This window comes from Perissodus microlepis, chromosome 4 (genome assembly GCF_051167445.1).
Source record: "Perissodus microlepis isolate ML-2025 ecotype Zambia chromosome 4, ASM5116744v1, whole genome shotgun sequence".
NCBI lineage: Eukaryota > Metazoa > Chordata > Actinopteri > Cichliformes > Cichlidae > Perissodus > Perissodus microlepis.
In genome coordinates this window covers 8,509,974-8,521,444 of record NC_140464.1, presented here as the reverse complement: position 1 = coordinate 8,521,444, position 11,471 = coordinate 8,509,974, and positions in this window count along the sequence as shown.

Genomic DNA, 11,471 nt, shown 5'->3' with positions numbered 1-11,471 from the left:
CACACATAACTCTCTATTATGTCATGTCAGTGGAAACTAATATTATTACTAATGTTAATCTTTTCTACTCCTCCTAATATTTTATCCATGCTTGAAAAATTAGTTTAGCTGGAGTCAAAGGCTGAGGTACAATTTGACAGTGATACAAGGGGTCACTGTGACATGCTGGTGAATTTTTCACACACCCTTGTTGTAGACAGCGGTTGAATATGTCTTGTAGTTAATGTGAGGAGAGACCAAAGGTCAAAAAAAGCTCTGGGAAACGTGCTGTGCTGCATGATCCTCTGAGAACTGTAAAACTCATCTAACATGAGCAGATCACTCAATAATATCTGGGACAAATATTTTTGCTGACAGTCTATCTTACTTAGTAATTATTACATAAGAATTTCTGGCCTATAATTTAGGTTTGGAAAGACGACTTCTATGGAAGCAGCAGATAATATAGAAGATGGAGGAGAGAAGCCCAAAGATATTAAACTTTGTTGCTTACGGTGTATGAGGTGTTTGTATTTCACGACTTACCACACCTAACAAAGTGGGTTTTAACTGACACGCATGACATTCTTTCATCGTGGGCATGTTTGGAATGCCACAACCTAATAAGGGCACAATAATGAGCTATACTGAGCTCAGTAAAGTTCCAGCTTCCAGTTTCTATTGTGTGGAACACTGTGAACTCACTTTCACATTCTTTCTATATTTACTGCTCATTTAAGGATGGTAACAGGATTAAAGTGTCTGAGAACATGGGTGGTGATCGCGTCCTTCACACCCTTGCATACTTACAGTAAACGGCTTGGTTAACACCTGTGTTTCCTGACTTGAGAGGTTCCTTTCATTCCTTCTGTATAAAAGAACTTCAATCACAACAGAGTGACTATAATTTCTACAGTAAAGTACCATCATTATGTAAACGTACCCAGTTCCTGGAATTAAATGGTCCTTGTGACTTATAAATATATGAAATTGATTATATAGGACCTCAATATATATTTTTAACCCAAGGATACATCAGTTTGCATGTACAGTCACTGGTCACTTTGATAGGTACACCTTGCTAATATCAAGCTGGATCCCCTTTTGCCTGTTCTACTTTCTCATGGCATAGATTCAACAAGGTGATGGAAACATTGGTCCACATTGACATAGTGCTATAATGCAGTTGCTGTAGATTTGTTGGCTGTATATCCATGATGGAAATTGCCAGATTGAGATGATGTGAGTTTTGCAACATGGTGCACAATCCTGCTGGAAGCAGCGAGTTTTTAGCTCTTAGGAGTAGCACCGAGGCTTTCGTTGCTATCCCATGTGCTTTAAGGTTTTGCATGCTGTGCATTCAAATATGCTCTTCTTCATACCTTGGTTGCAACGAGTAGTTATTTGAGTTAACGTCATCTTCCTATCAGCTCGAAACATTCCTGCCATTGTTTCTGACTTGAGCAGGGTATTTCACCCAGAGAGCAGGTAATCACTGGGTACTTTCTCTTTTTGGGCTATTCTCTGCAAACCCAAGGATGGCTCTGCAGGGAAATACCAGTAGATCAGCAGAATGTTGGTTTGTCAGCACATTGAGCTCTTAAGCCTATCCTGGTGTCTTATTTTTATCCTTCGTTTGTGTTTTTCCCCAGATACCATTAGTAGTTCAAAGTCCATTAAATAACCTTCCCCCCCCCCCCCCCCCCCCCCCCCCCCCCCCCATTCTTGTGATTGTTTTGAACCTCAACAGCATCTTGACCATTTCTATGTGCGTAAGTGTATTGAGTTGCTGGAGTGTGATTAGCTGATTAGATACTTGTCCCAGCCAGCAGTTGAGAAGGGTCGCACCAAACAAAGTGGCCAGCGAGTCCATGTATATGCTGTATATACTGTATTATGAGTCATGTATTTTATTGGTCAACAAACTGATGTTGGAATGACAGAATCTTTGATACTTATCTGATTGTATCAGGATGTTCTTGCACTTTCTAGAAAGAATTATTCGAATCATTTCAGCTTGAGATTCAGAAGAGATAAAGTTGATCAAAGCAAAGAGTAAATACACCTCTGGGCCTTATCCATGTGAGCTTTGAATTAGTTCAATTCATGACTATCTTGGCTGTCTGACTCTCAAGGCTTAGCCAGATCATATGACTAGTCTGTCTCCGCAGTCTTTGATCAGTGCTTTGGTTCACAAACAGCAGCAGACATGTTGTTCTCCTCATTAATCTTCCTCTTTGGACAAAGGTGAAAATGACACTAAATGGACCGAAAAGCTCTTGTGTCTGATTTGAGAATGTTATGTTTTTCATGTATTGTTTGAAACCTTAAATTTCTTCGTGCAACCTAAGGCAAATAATCTTTCACAGGTTCACACTCCTCATTTAAATGGTTATTGTTTTAAATACAACATGATATATTAAAAAGACTTATGTAACTGCAAAAAAATCAAAGAAACCGTGAGCTTGTTTTTACAGTAAACAAATAAAATAGAGTTTTTGTTTTCAAATAACTCATCTGTCTTCAGTGCTGATCTATTGTGCTTCTAGTTTCAGTCAAGTTTTAGCTTGACCATGGCTTTGCGTCAGCAGAGAGATTCCTTAAAATCCAGCACATGGGTGCTGCATTCTTATCGACCCTCCATATTGCTATCGCAACGTTCATGTGACACAAATATTCGAAAGCTGCAGTCACAGACTGAGTTGTTTCCTGTCCCCCAGGGGGTGTGAGAAAAATGCTCACTGAGCTCAGAGTTATGGCCAGCGAGGCGAATGTCAGCACAGAGCCAAAAAAAAAAAACCTCAAAGTGACAATGGTGTCTTCTCTGACAGACGCTTCGCTCAGTAGATGAGGAGGAGGAGCGACAAAAGAGCAATTCAGTTTCTAATAACACAAGAGTCGCTGTCTATAACAAATCCTAAGTTGTGAATGAAGATAAGAAGGCGTGCAATAAAAACATGAAATTTCTACAACAGAAGAAACAGGTGGAGAGATCGCTAACACAACATATATACTGTGCTTAAATCACTAGAATTAATTAGCAAGGTTATGTTAAAACCCAACAGATGGCACTAATCCCTGTCTTCATCTGTGGGGTTTCAGTGGTTTTGAATTAGAAGAGGGATTGTCATGGGTGGGTGTTCCATCAATGTAAGGGCACGCCCTCAGTATGGCCACAGATGTTGGCTCGAGGGTGGTTAAATCAGTCTGACTCTCTGGCAGAATGTTTTATGTTCCTATTCAGTCTGGGGAAGGAGCTGTAGACCACTGGACACTCTCCAACTCTGTGCATATTGTTAGGAGGGCCATTCGTTTTACATTTTCTTTTGCCAGTTTCAGTCAGTTAAATATTTCACTTCTAATCCTTCACAGGATTGTAAAACTAGAGCTTCACCTGAGCACTTTAGTGAAACGGCACACAAACCCTATTCCTTCCTGTGGAAAATTAGATCGTTACTTATTTTGGGAAACGTTTCATTCATTAGTGACCGACTTCTTGTCTGATTTGTTACGTGGTCAACTAAAGCTGAGGTGGTAAATAAAGAACACAAAGGCCAGAGGAGACACATAAATATCTGGCTGTCGACATGAGCTGTAAGTCATAGTTGTGGGGTCCTTAAGTGCTAAGCTGATGGCCGATGGAAACACTCACAGCATACATGCACTTTAGAGTACATGCCTCGCTGGGAGGTCTTGTAGAAGTAAAAAAGCCAAAGAAAGATAGTGGGAACAGAATATTAAATTATGCAGCTGGATTCTCAAGTCTACAAGGTTCTTGAGCCAAATTGTGAATTCAGCAAAACTGAAAAAGTTTTGGTCGTATGAATGAGAACAAAACACAGGAAACAGTAGCTCGCTACAACAAAAAGAGATGAATGATCTTCGTAGAAAAGGAGGAAGTGGTCCAAACCCTCTTCATCTTGATTTCTTCCATCTGAGACTTGGCAGAAAGTGAAAAAATAGATTTATGAGCTGTGGATCAGGTTCCTGCAGGACAGTTTATATGAAGAAGCACGGGCATTTTTGTTGCATGAATCCAATGTATTTTTTGTGTGTTTTGCTTATTATAAATGTCAACTCTTTTCCATAGAAGACTTGAGTATCTCTTGTGAGATTGCCAGACCATATAGAGCTAAAAATCACATGACCAGTTGTCCATGAAATGTGCTCTATATGTAGATATAGATTCATTAGTCCTACAGGATGATTTTGATGGTTCACTTATGCTTCTTCTGTACTTACCATGATGCCAAACACACAGAGAAGAAAAATCCCAATCTAACAGTCAATTTTCCATTTGGTACTTTAACTTTAGGAAAAATGTTCTTATCCTTTTCCTTACAGCTATAAATCCTTTTGACTTTAATGGCCCAGTGGCTTTTGTTTTATCAAAATCCTTCAGAAACATTTTAGCACAATTGTTCATAAAAAAGTAGCATGACCAAAACTATGAGACGGAAGATGGGCTGATTGCAATTATTGTTTGACATTTGTGTTACTGTGCTTACTGCTTTTAGGTCCACTGTCTTATCTTACTTTTATACAGAAAGACAAACCAATACTATGGCAAAATATCACTTAGTGTACCTCAGGTAAAGATTGAGGCTGGTAGTAAAACAAAATCTAAGTGCCATATACACTCTATATTAATATGGAGAGACTATTTGTTAACCCAAAGCAATTGCCAAGAAACTAGTGGAGAATTCAGGATCCTACTTGAGTTATTTTGTATCCCCGAGTCAGATATGATGCTTCCCTTGATACTACTATGGCTGTAATCGATAGTTATAAGAGTGGCATGCGTGGCATTTGCAGAACACAAAGATTAAATATCATCTGACCTTTGATCCCCTTATCGTGTTCATCGCGCAAGTCACAACGAGGCAGCATAAAATACTGGTTTCTAGGTCATGTGATAAAAATAAACAAACAAAATACATATATACATATGGAAACACATATGCAAGAGCGAACAAATCAGTAATATGTATAAGCATACCTTCACCCTTACAGTTTTTTGACTATTTTATAGTGTCTGTCATCATTTTTGCTTATGTTTCACCTTTTAAAGATAAAGTATTCCCATAAACTAAAACCACAAACTCTCTCCCCAATGGCATTGTGGTGGGATGGATGTAAGGCCAAGAGGCTAACCTCTTTAAAGATTTACTTAGCTGAGGTTCAAAGCATTTTTCTCCTCCCACACACATTTTCCACAGACAAGAAAGCAAAAAGGGTGCTTATTAGATTTGAGCAGAGTTTGGCAAGTCCCCATATAGTTTTACACTGAATATTATTTACTGGCTGACCTCATCACCTCTTCAGGTGATGAACAGGGCTGTGGCGATGCTGTCGGGAAGTGTGCGTGCGCTTTTAAGGAAGGAGATTGTTGGGCTGTCACCATGGATACGCAAACAAACACAGAGAGCTGGCACGCTTCACCAGGTAATCACTAGCACTAAGCTGACCTTTGACCCCTCCCTTGGCTCGGATGACATATGGTCACAACTACCTGCTGTCACGGGAGTCACTGAGCTGTGTGAGCAGCAGTTGTGTAGACTGTGGCTACACTGACAGAACAGCAGATTTAGGTACAAAATAAAATAGCTCTGATCTGCCGTTTTTTTCTCATCAGTAGTCTTTGTGTATTTTCTAGGCTGGGAAATATTTCTTTTCATGAAACAAATGCACTACAAACATGTCAGGAAATTCCCTCTGCATGAGTTTGCCACAACAGACAGGATACAAACGTCAACAAAAGTTAGTTGCTGATTCCCTTATAGACAATTTTCTGTCTACAAAAACATCCAAGTGCTTATTTCGAATTTGTAGTTTAGAGGTTTATGGATTTAAAAGACACTTTTTCTGTGCTTATTTTCTCTTTTAGATTCTGTTTTTCTTTACTGATGTCTCTGCACGTTTGACGAGCACTACCCTCCTTTTTTAATATCCCAGACCACAAACTACCACCGCCACCCTCTCCTCCTATGCTCAGTTGCCAGATAAAATACATTTTTCCATTTCTCTCCTGAGTCAGACATTCTGACACATTTGCTTCCATGTTTCCTTGGTTTGCTGTGTCTTCTATTGGCATCTTCTTCTACTCAGATTCTGACATTTATGTCACCTATAGTCCTCATAACCTCCTTCTAGTTTTATCGTTCTCAAATCAAACCAAATTTCCGACACCACTTTTATCTTCCATTGCTCAGAAATCACATTTGTCAGACTGTGACTGTTATTTTTTTTTTTAATGTCATGAAGTCCCAACTGAGAAAACAGCTATTTGTTTTGCTTAGAACCCACTCAGATAGGCTTCTGATGGATGACCATGGCTGCAGAGCTTTGATGACTAATATTTTATCTGGTCCATGAAGATGTTTATTGTTGAATTCTCTAAAGTTATGTTTAATCCTTTATCAAACGAAGCAAGTGGTGTTTGGAATAAGAAGGTTCAGTAAATTGAGCTTTGACAGGATTTATGTCCCTGTTTTTAGATTAATGAGACAATGATGTGGCTGCGAGGGGGGATGATCGAGACCAGAGAAAGAAGCAACAGCTGAGAAAGCATTTTCAGTTTCTAAGTTGGTCTGTCTGTGCTGTGTTGCTACCTATGGTTAAGTCTGGCAGCATCTGTTAACGCCCACACCCCAATAGCCTTAGGGTGGTGTAATATCTAAATCTGTATGTAGCTATTTTGACCAAACTAGACTGGCATTGTTAAACTGCTTGCAGCAATTTTCATGGGGGTTTAGGTTGCATCTATTCTATACTTTTTGAGAGGGAGAAAAAAAGCCACTACTGTGAATACAGCAATGATTTTTGATTTTGTCTGACCATCACATACAGGTCTTTTTTAATTCATCTGCCTGCATAAGAAAATCAACTGTTTGCCACAATCACTGTCTTTACGTGTGAACAGTAGACGGTACACAGCTATAGTTGCAATCCTTTAGCAGATGTGGCAAGAGATTTTCATCTTCATACCTGAGAACAGCTTTCATCTTGTCTGTGTCTCTGCCTGCTCTTCCTGCACTGCTGTTTTGCAGAAACCCACACAGAGCAGAGCACGCTTTCAAAGAAAACAAATCAGTTGCCACAACCAGTCTGCAAAGAGCCAACTGCATATTTGTGGGGATAAAAGATGCATTTCACACTCAAGTTTTCCACTGCAATCTTTGGATCTACAATTTAAACACCAGCTCTACCCTCGTGCCTTAACATCGTGTCAGTTTTTCCCTCTTCTGGTCAGGAGAGATGTGCTAAAGCTAGAACCCATATGTGTTGCCCCTTCTAAAAAATCTGAGTTCACTGAATGAATAAGTTTGTTTGAGAGTAGGAAGTTTGCTAAATGCACTTTACCCTTGTTGCTAACTGCAACACTAAAGAGCAAAATATGCATCCAAGCATGGAAAGAGGAATTTAGTATATGAAGCTCTGCTAAAATCCAGAAATAAGAAAGAAACAGAAATAAAAATGATTTTAAATATTTGTGTGTTATTTGTAGTAAGATTCACAGTATATGGCGCTTTTTGCTTATTAAATAACAATTAAATATATGTCTCATGCATGCACTGCATGCAACATATATATACTCCTTCACTTGTTACACCTTCCTAGTACCAGGTTAGATGACCTTTTGCTTTTAGAACTGCCTTAATTCTTCAACCATATTGGTGTAATAACATCATGCAGCTGCTGCAAATTTATACAAATCTCCCATTCCACCACATCCAAAAAGGTACTCTATTGGATTGAAATCTGGTGACTGTGGAGGGCATTTGAGTACAGCGAACTCATTCTCATGCTCCAGAAATCAGTTAGAGGCTATTTGAGCTTTGTGACACAGCGCATTATCCTCCATCAGAAGATGGACACAGTGAACATGAAGGGATGGACATGGTCAACAACAATACTCCAATATTTGCTCTTTTTCAAGTCACGGTGTAAATGAGGCATAACAAAATATTCTTTACAGCATTACAACACCCGCAGATACATTGCAGGATTGATGCATGCATTTGTGTTGTTTATGCCAAATTCTTACCCAACCATCCAAGTGTTGCAGGACAAGTCAAAAGATGTCGCAGCAGAAATTGAGACATACCAACAATGGTTTTTAATTTTCTGTTGTCCAATTTTGGTGAGCACATGTAAGCTGTAGCCTTAGTTTTCTGCTGTTCGTCTGCTGCTGTAGCACAGCTACTTTAAGAATTGACATGTTGCCTGTTCAGATATGCTCTTCTGGATATTTTGGTCATAACAAGATGTTGTTGGAGTTAATGTTGTCTTCCTGTCAACTGAAAGCATTCTGGTCGTTCTCCTTTGACCGCTAGCATCAACAAGACTTTACTGCCCAAAGAAGTGCCACTTGCTGGATGCTTTCTCTCTTCCACACCACTTTCTGTAAACCCTAGAGATGGCTGTGCAGAAAAATACCAGTTTTTAAGCAGTTTCTGAAACAATTAGAGCAGCTCATTTGGTACCAACAACCATGCCGCATTCAAAGTCACCTAAATCCCCTTTTCCCCCATTTTGTTGTGCCAAGTTTGAAGGTTGTCTTGACCATGTCTAAATGCATTAAGTTGCTGCCATGCTGCATTATTGAACTGTTGAAGAGGTGTACCTAAAGAAGCAGTAAGCGTAAGTCTTAGAGGTTTAAAACCTTTGGTCCTGGAGGGAACGAGACTGGGAAATTGTTTATTTTGCTGCCAAACAAGATAATTTAGAATTATGATACACCAGAATAATATACTGTGTATATGGTTTGCAACAACTCTGCTTATTTGCAGCACCCAAGGGACTGCCTGTTCAACTTAACATAACATTAAGGAATTATTTGTTTGTTAAAAAAAATAACTTATCGGCTTTACAACAAGGAGCAAACAGCCAACTAACCATACGTCTGCCTACAGTAATCTATCATTATAGAGTAACACGATAACTGAGTAGGGGATTTTTGATAAGGCCACACACTATTTCTCCTACAGGCCTGTTTTCTTAGTGTTGTACTTCGACTACAACCACCGCAATGAGCTCTTGATCCTATCCCGATGCCTTATTTTTATCCCCCTTCAGTGTTTTTCTCAGTTGCCAAAAGGATTAAGAACCTATCTTTTAATACCGCTCGAACGTCAACTGTGCACGTCATCCTGCAGTCCTGAGGTGATTGACTTCCAGCACCAGCGTCTGGGAAACCACCGATTCATCCCTGTGAGGAGATGTTTGCATTTTTATGAACCACAGTGGATAACGCGTTAAGCAACTAAATCATGCAGCGGTTTTGGACTATTTCGTTTTAAGAGGTGTGAGACCTTTGCTGTTCCGTTCACACTGAGGTCACTGCGAAGAGATTGAAGATCGCACCAATCTGTGATCTATGATCAACACCATCACGCTACTGTACAAATGAAAAAGTTAATAAAAGTATGATGTCATGTGTTAAATGGGACTGCTGCTAGCCTGCCCTCACCCTGCTAGTGATTAGCTCTCTACCCAAGCAAAGTGATGCCTGCTATTAAACTCCTGGGTCAAAACATCAGTTGCTCACTAAGGACAAATTGCACAACTGATCCGATACATAGTGAACCCTGCATAAGTAATCAAAGAAGGCAGGGAACGCCTATAGACTGAGGCGAGATTACCTGCCTGATTCTGAAGCCATTCATTATATGGAAACCTCTCTCTGCATAAACAATGGTTTAGAACTAAGAACCATAAACAGAGAATTTAGGCAATAAGCAGTTTTTATCTATGGATTTGACATTTTGCAGCCCACATATACTCCTTTAGTTCTTGTTAAGAAAGCTAATTTCCTACGAAAGTTTGATTCTCATGAACTGCTTGTTCTAGGAAAGAGATTATCATCAGACTTTTTTTCATTCACAAGTGAAGGCAAATAAGCAAAGAAAGAAATCAAAGAGACTCAGCAAACGGTGCATGATTGAGAGCTCTTTGACAAAACCAAAAACAGGGATAACAGACATTTCCCTCTGCCACGTCACGGCATTCCTCACTCAAGTCATCTCTGCGTTACAAACCAAGGGTGGAAACAGGTTATTGTGGTCATTCAAACAGAAAGGAAAAGTCTGGGATCTTATCAGAGTATGAGATCTTTATATAACTGTACTGCCCTCCAAGCGGTCTCATAAGGGAGCAGCAGAAAACATTCAATAGCATTGTGTCGCTAAGTCACCGGTGAAAAGCATTTATGTAATGAGAATCCCCCTTTAAACGATGCCATAGGCAACAAAAAGAGGAGACAAAGAACATCTTTGAAAATTCTGACAAAAGACAGTCTATCTCTCTAACACATTTACCTAATGAAGGCATAAATATAGCTTACCCCGATTCTTAAATGTTCACATCTTTGTAAACATCCTGTTATTTCTCTGGGTGTCCAGGAGCTCCTGTAAGAATCACAACCTCTGCTATCACATCCCTGTTTGAGGATGACTGCCACCTGTGATTTATATAAAAGCGCATTTTTAAAATGACAGTGACACTGTGGAAATATTTTGTTGAGTTGGTCAGAGAGTATGTCACTGAATCGGCAGCTCACCTCAACTTTACAGAGCTAGCATGCTGCAGCTCAGAGTTAAGCTACCTAGCATGCAACTGTTTCCAATCTCAAAGCATCATTAATAACCAGAAAAGTTCCAAAAGCCAAATTTGACTTCTCGATCAGAACAAAATGGACAATAAGCGCACTCAGTTACTTGCTATTGAACATAATTGAGCACATATCCGCTAAAGAAGCAGATCAAAAGTTGGCCGAGACTAAAAGCAGAGCTAAAATTGAGTATCTAATGTACATCCAGCAGATGAAACGAATGATAACACTATTGCCCCATAAGTGTGGAACTTGTAAATGAATGCTTGTATTGTGTCAGTGCTACTGTTATTTTAAGAAATGAATGGCAGCGAATGCCCCACCACCACCACCTCCACCACCAAAGAGAATACGAACTCAGGGGAAAGACTGGAACATGATCACATACCCTTGTGCCCTATCAAGTCCTGACTGGGCCTATTTGTTACAGTGGCTCTGAGAGGGTTTTTTTGCGTTTCCCAGGTCATGGTTGAACTTCTCATATTTATGTTTGTCAAACTGAAGGCTGGCAGTCTAATTTGCTGGTATGTGTTTTCATTAGGTCTCTGGGGCCAAGTAAAGCTCCTTCGCTAACGTGGTTCCTCTGAACTTTGACCCTGGCTTTAATGGGAAGCCTGGCACAGAAGGTGAGGTTAAAGGGGGGTCAAGACTTCAGTAGGTCCACTTTGAGTTAAGGTAACAATTTGAGGAGGCATAACATGTTATGTAACCCTGTCGCTACACACTAATGACTCGGCAGAGCCTGAGGAATGTGGTCTTTCAATAGGTGTCTTTTACATCAGTTTCTGTTTGTGGAAACAAAATTAGCTTTGGTATGGTAAGATTGGACAAATCCTGCTCTGTGTGCTAGATAAGAGCTATGTAGGGCATGTGACCCACC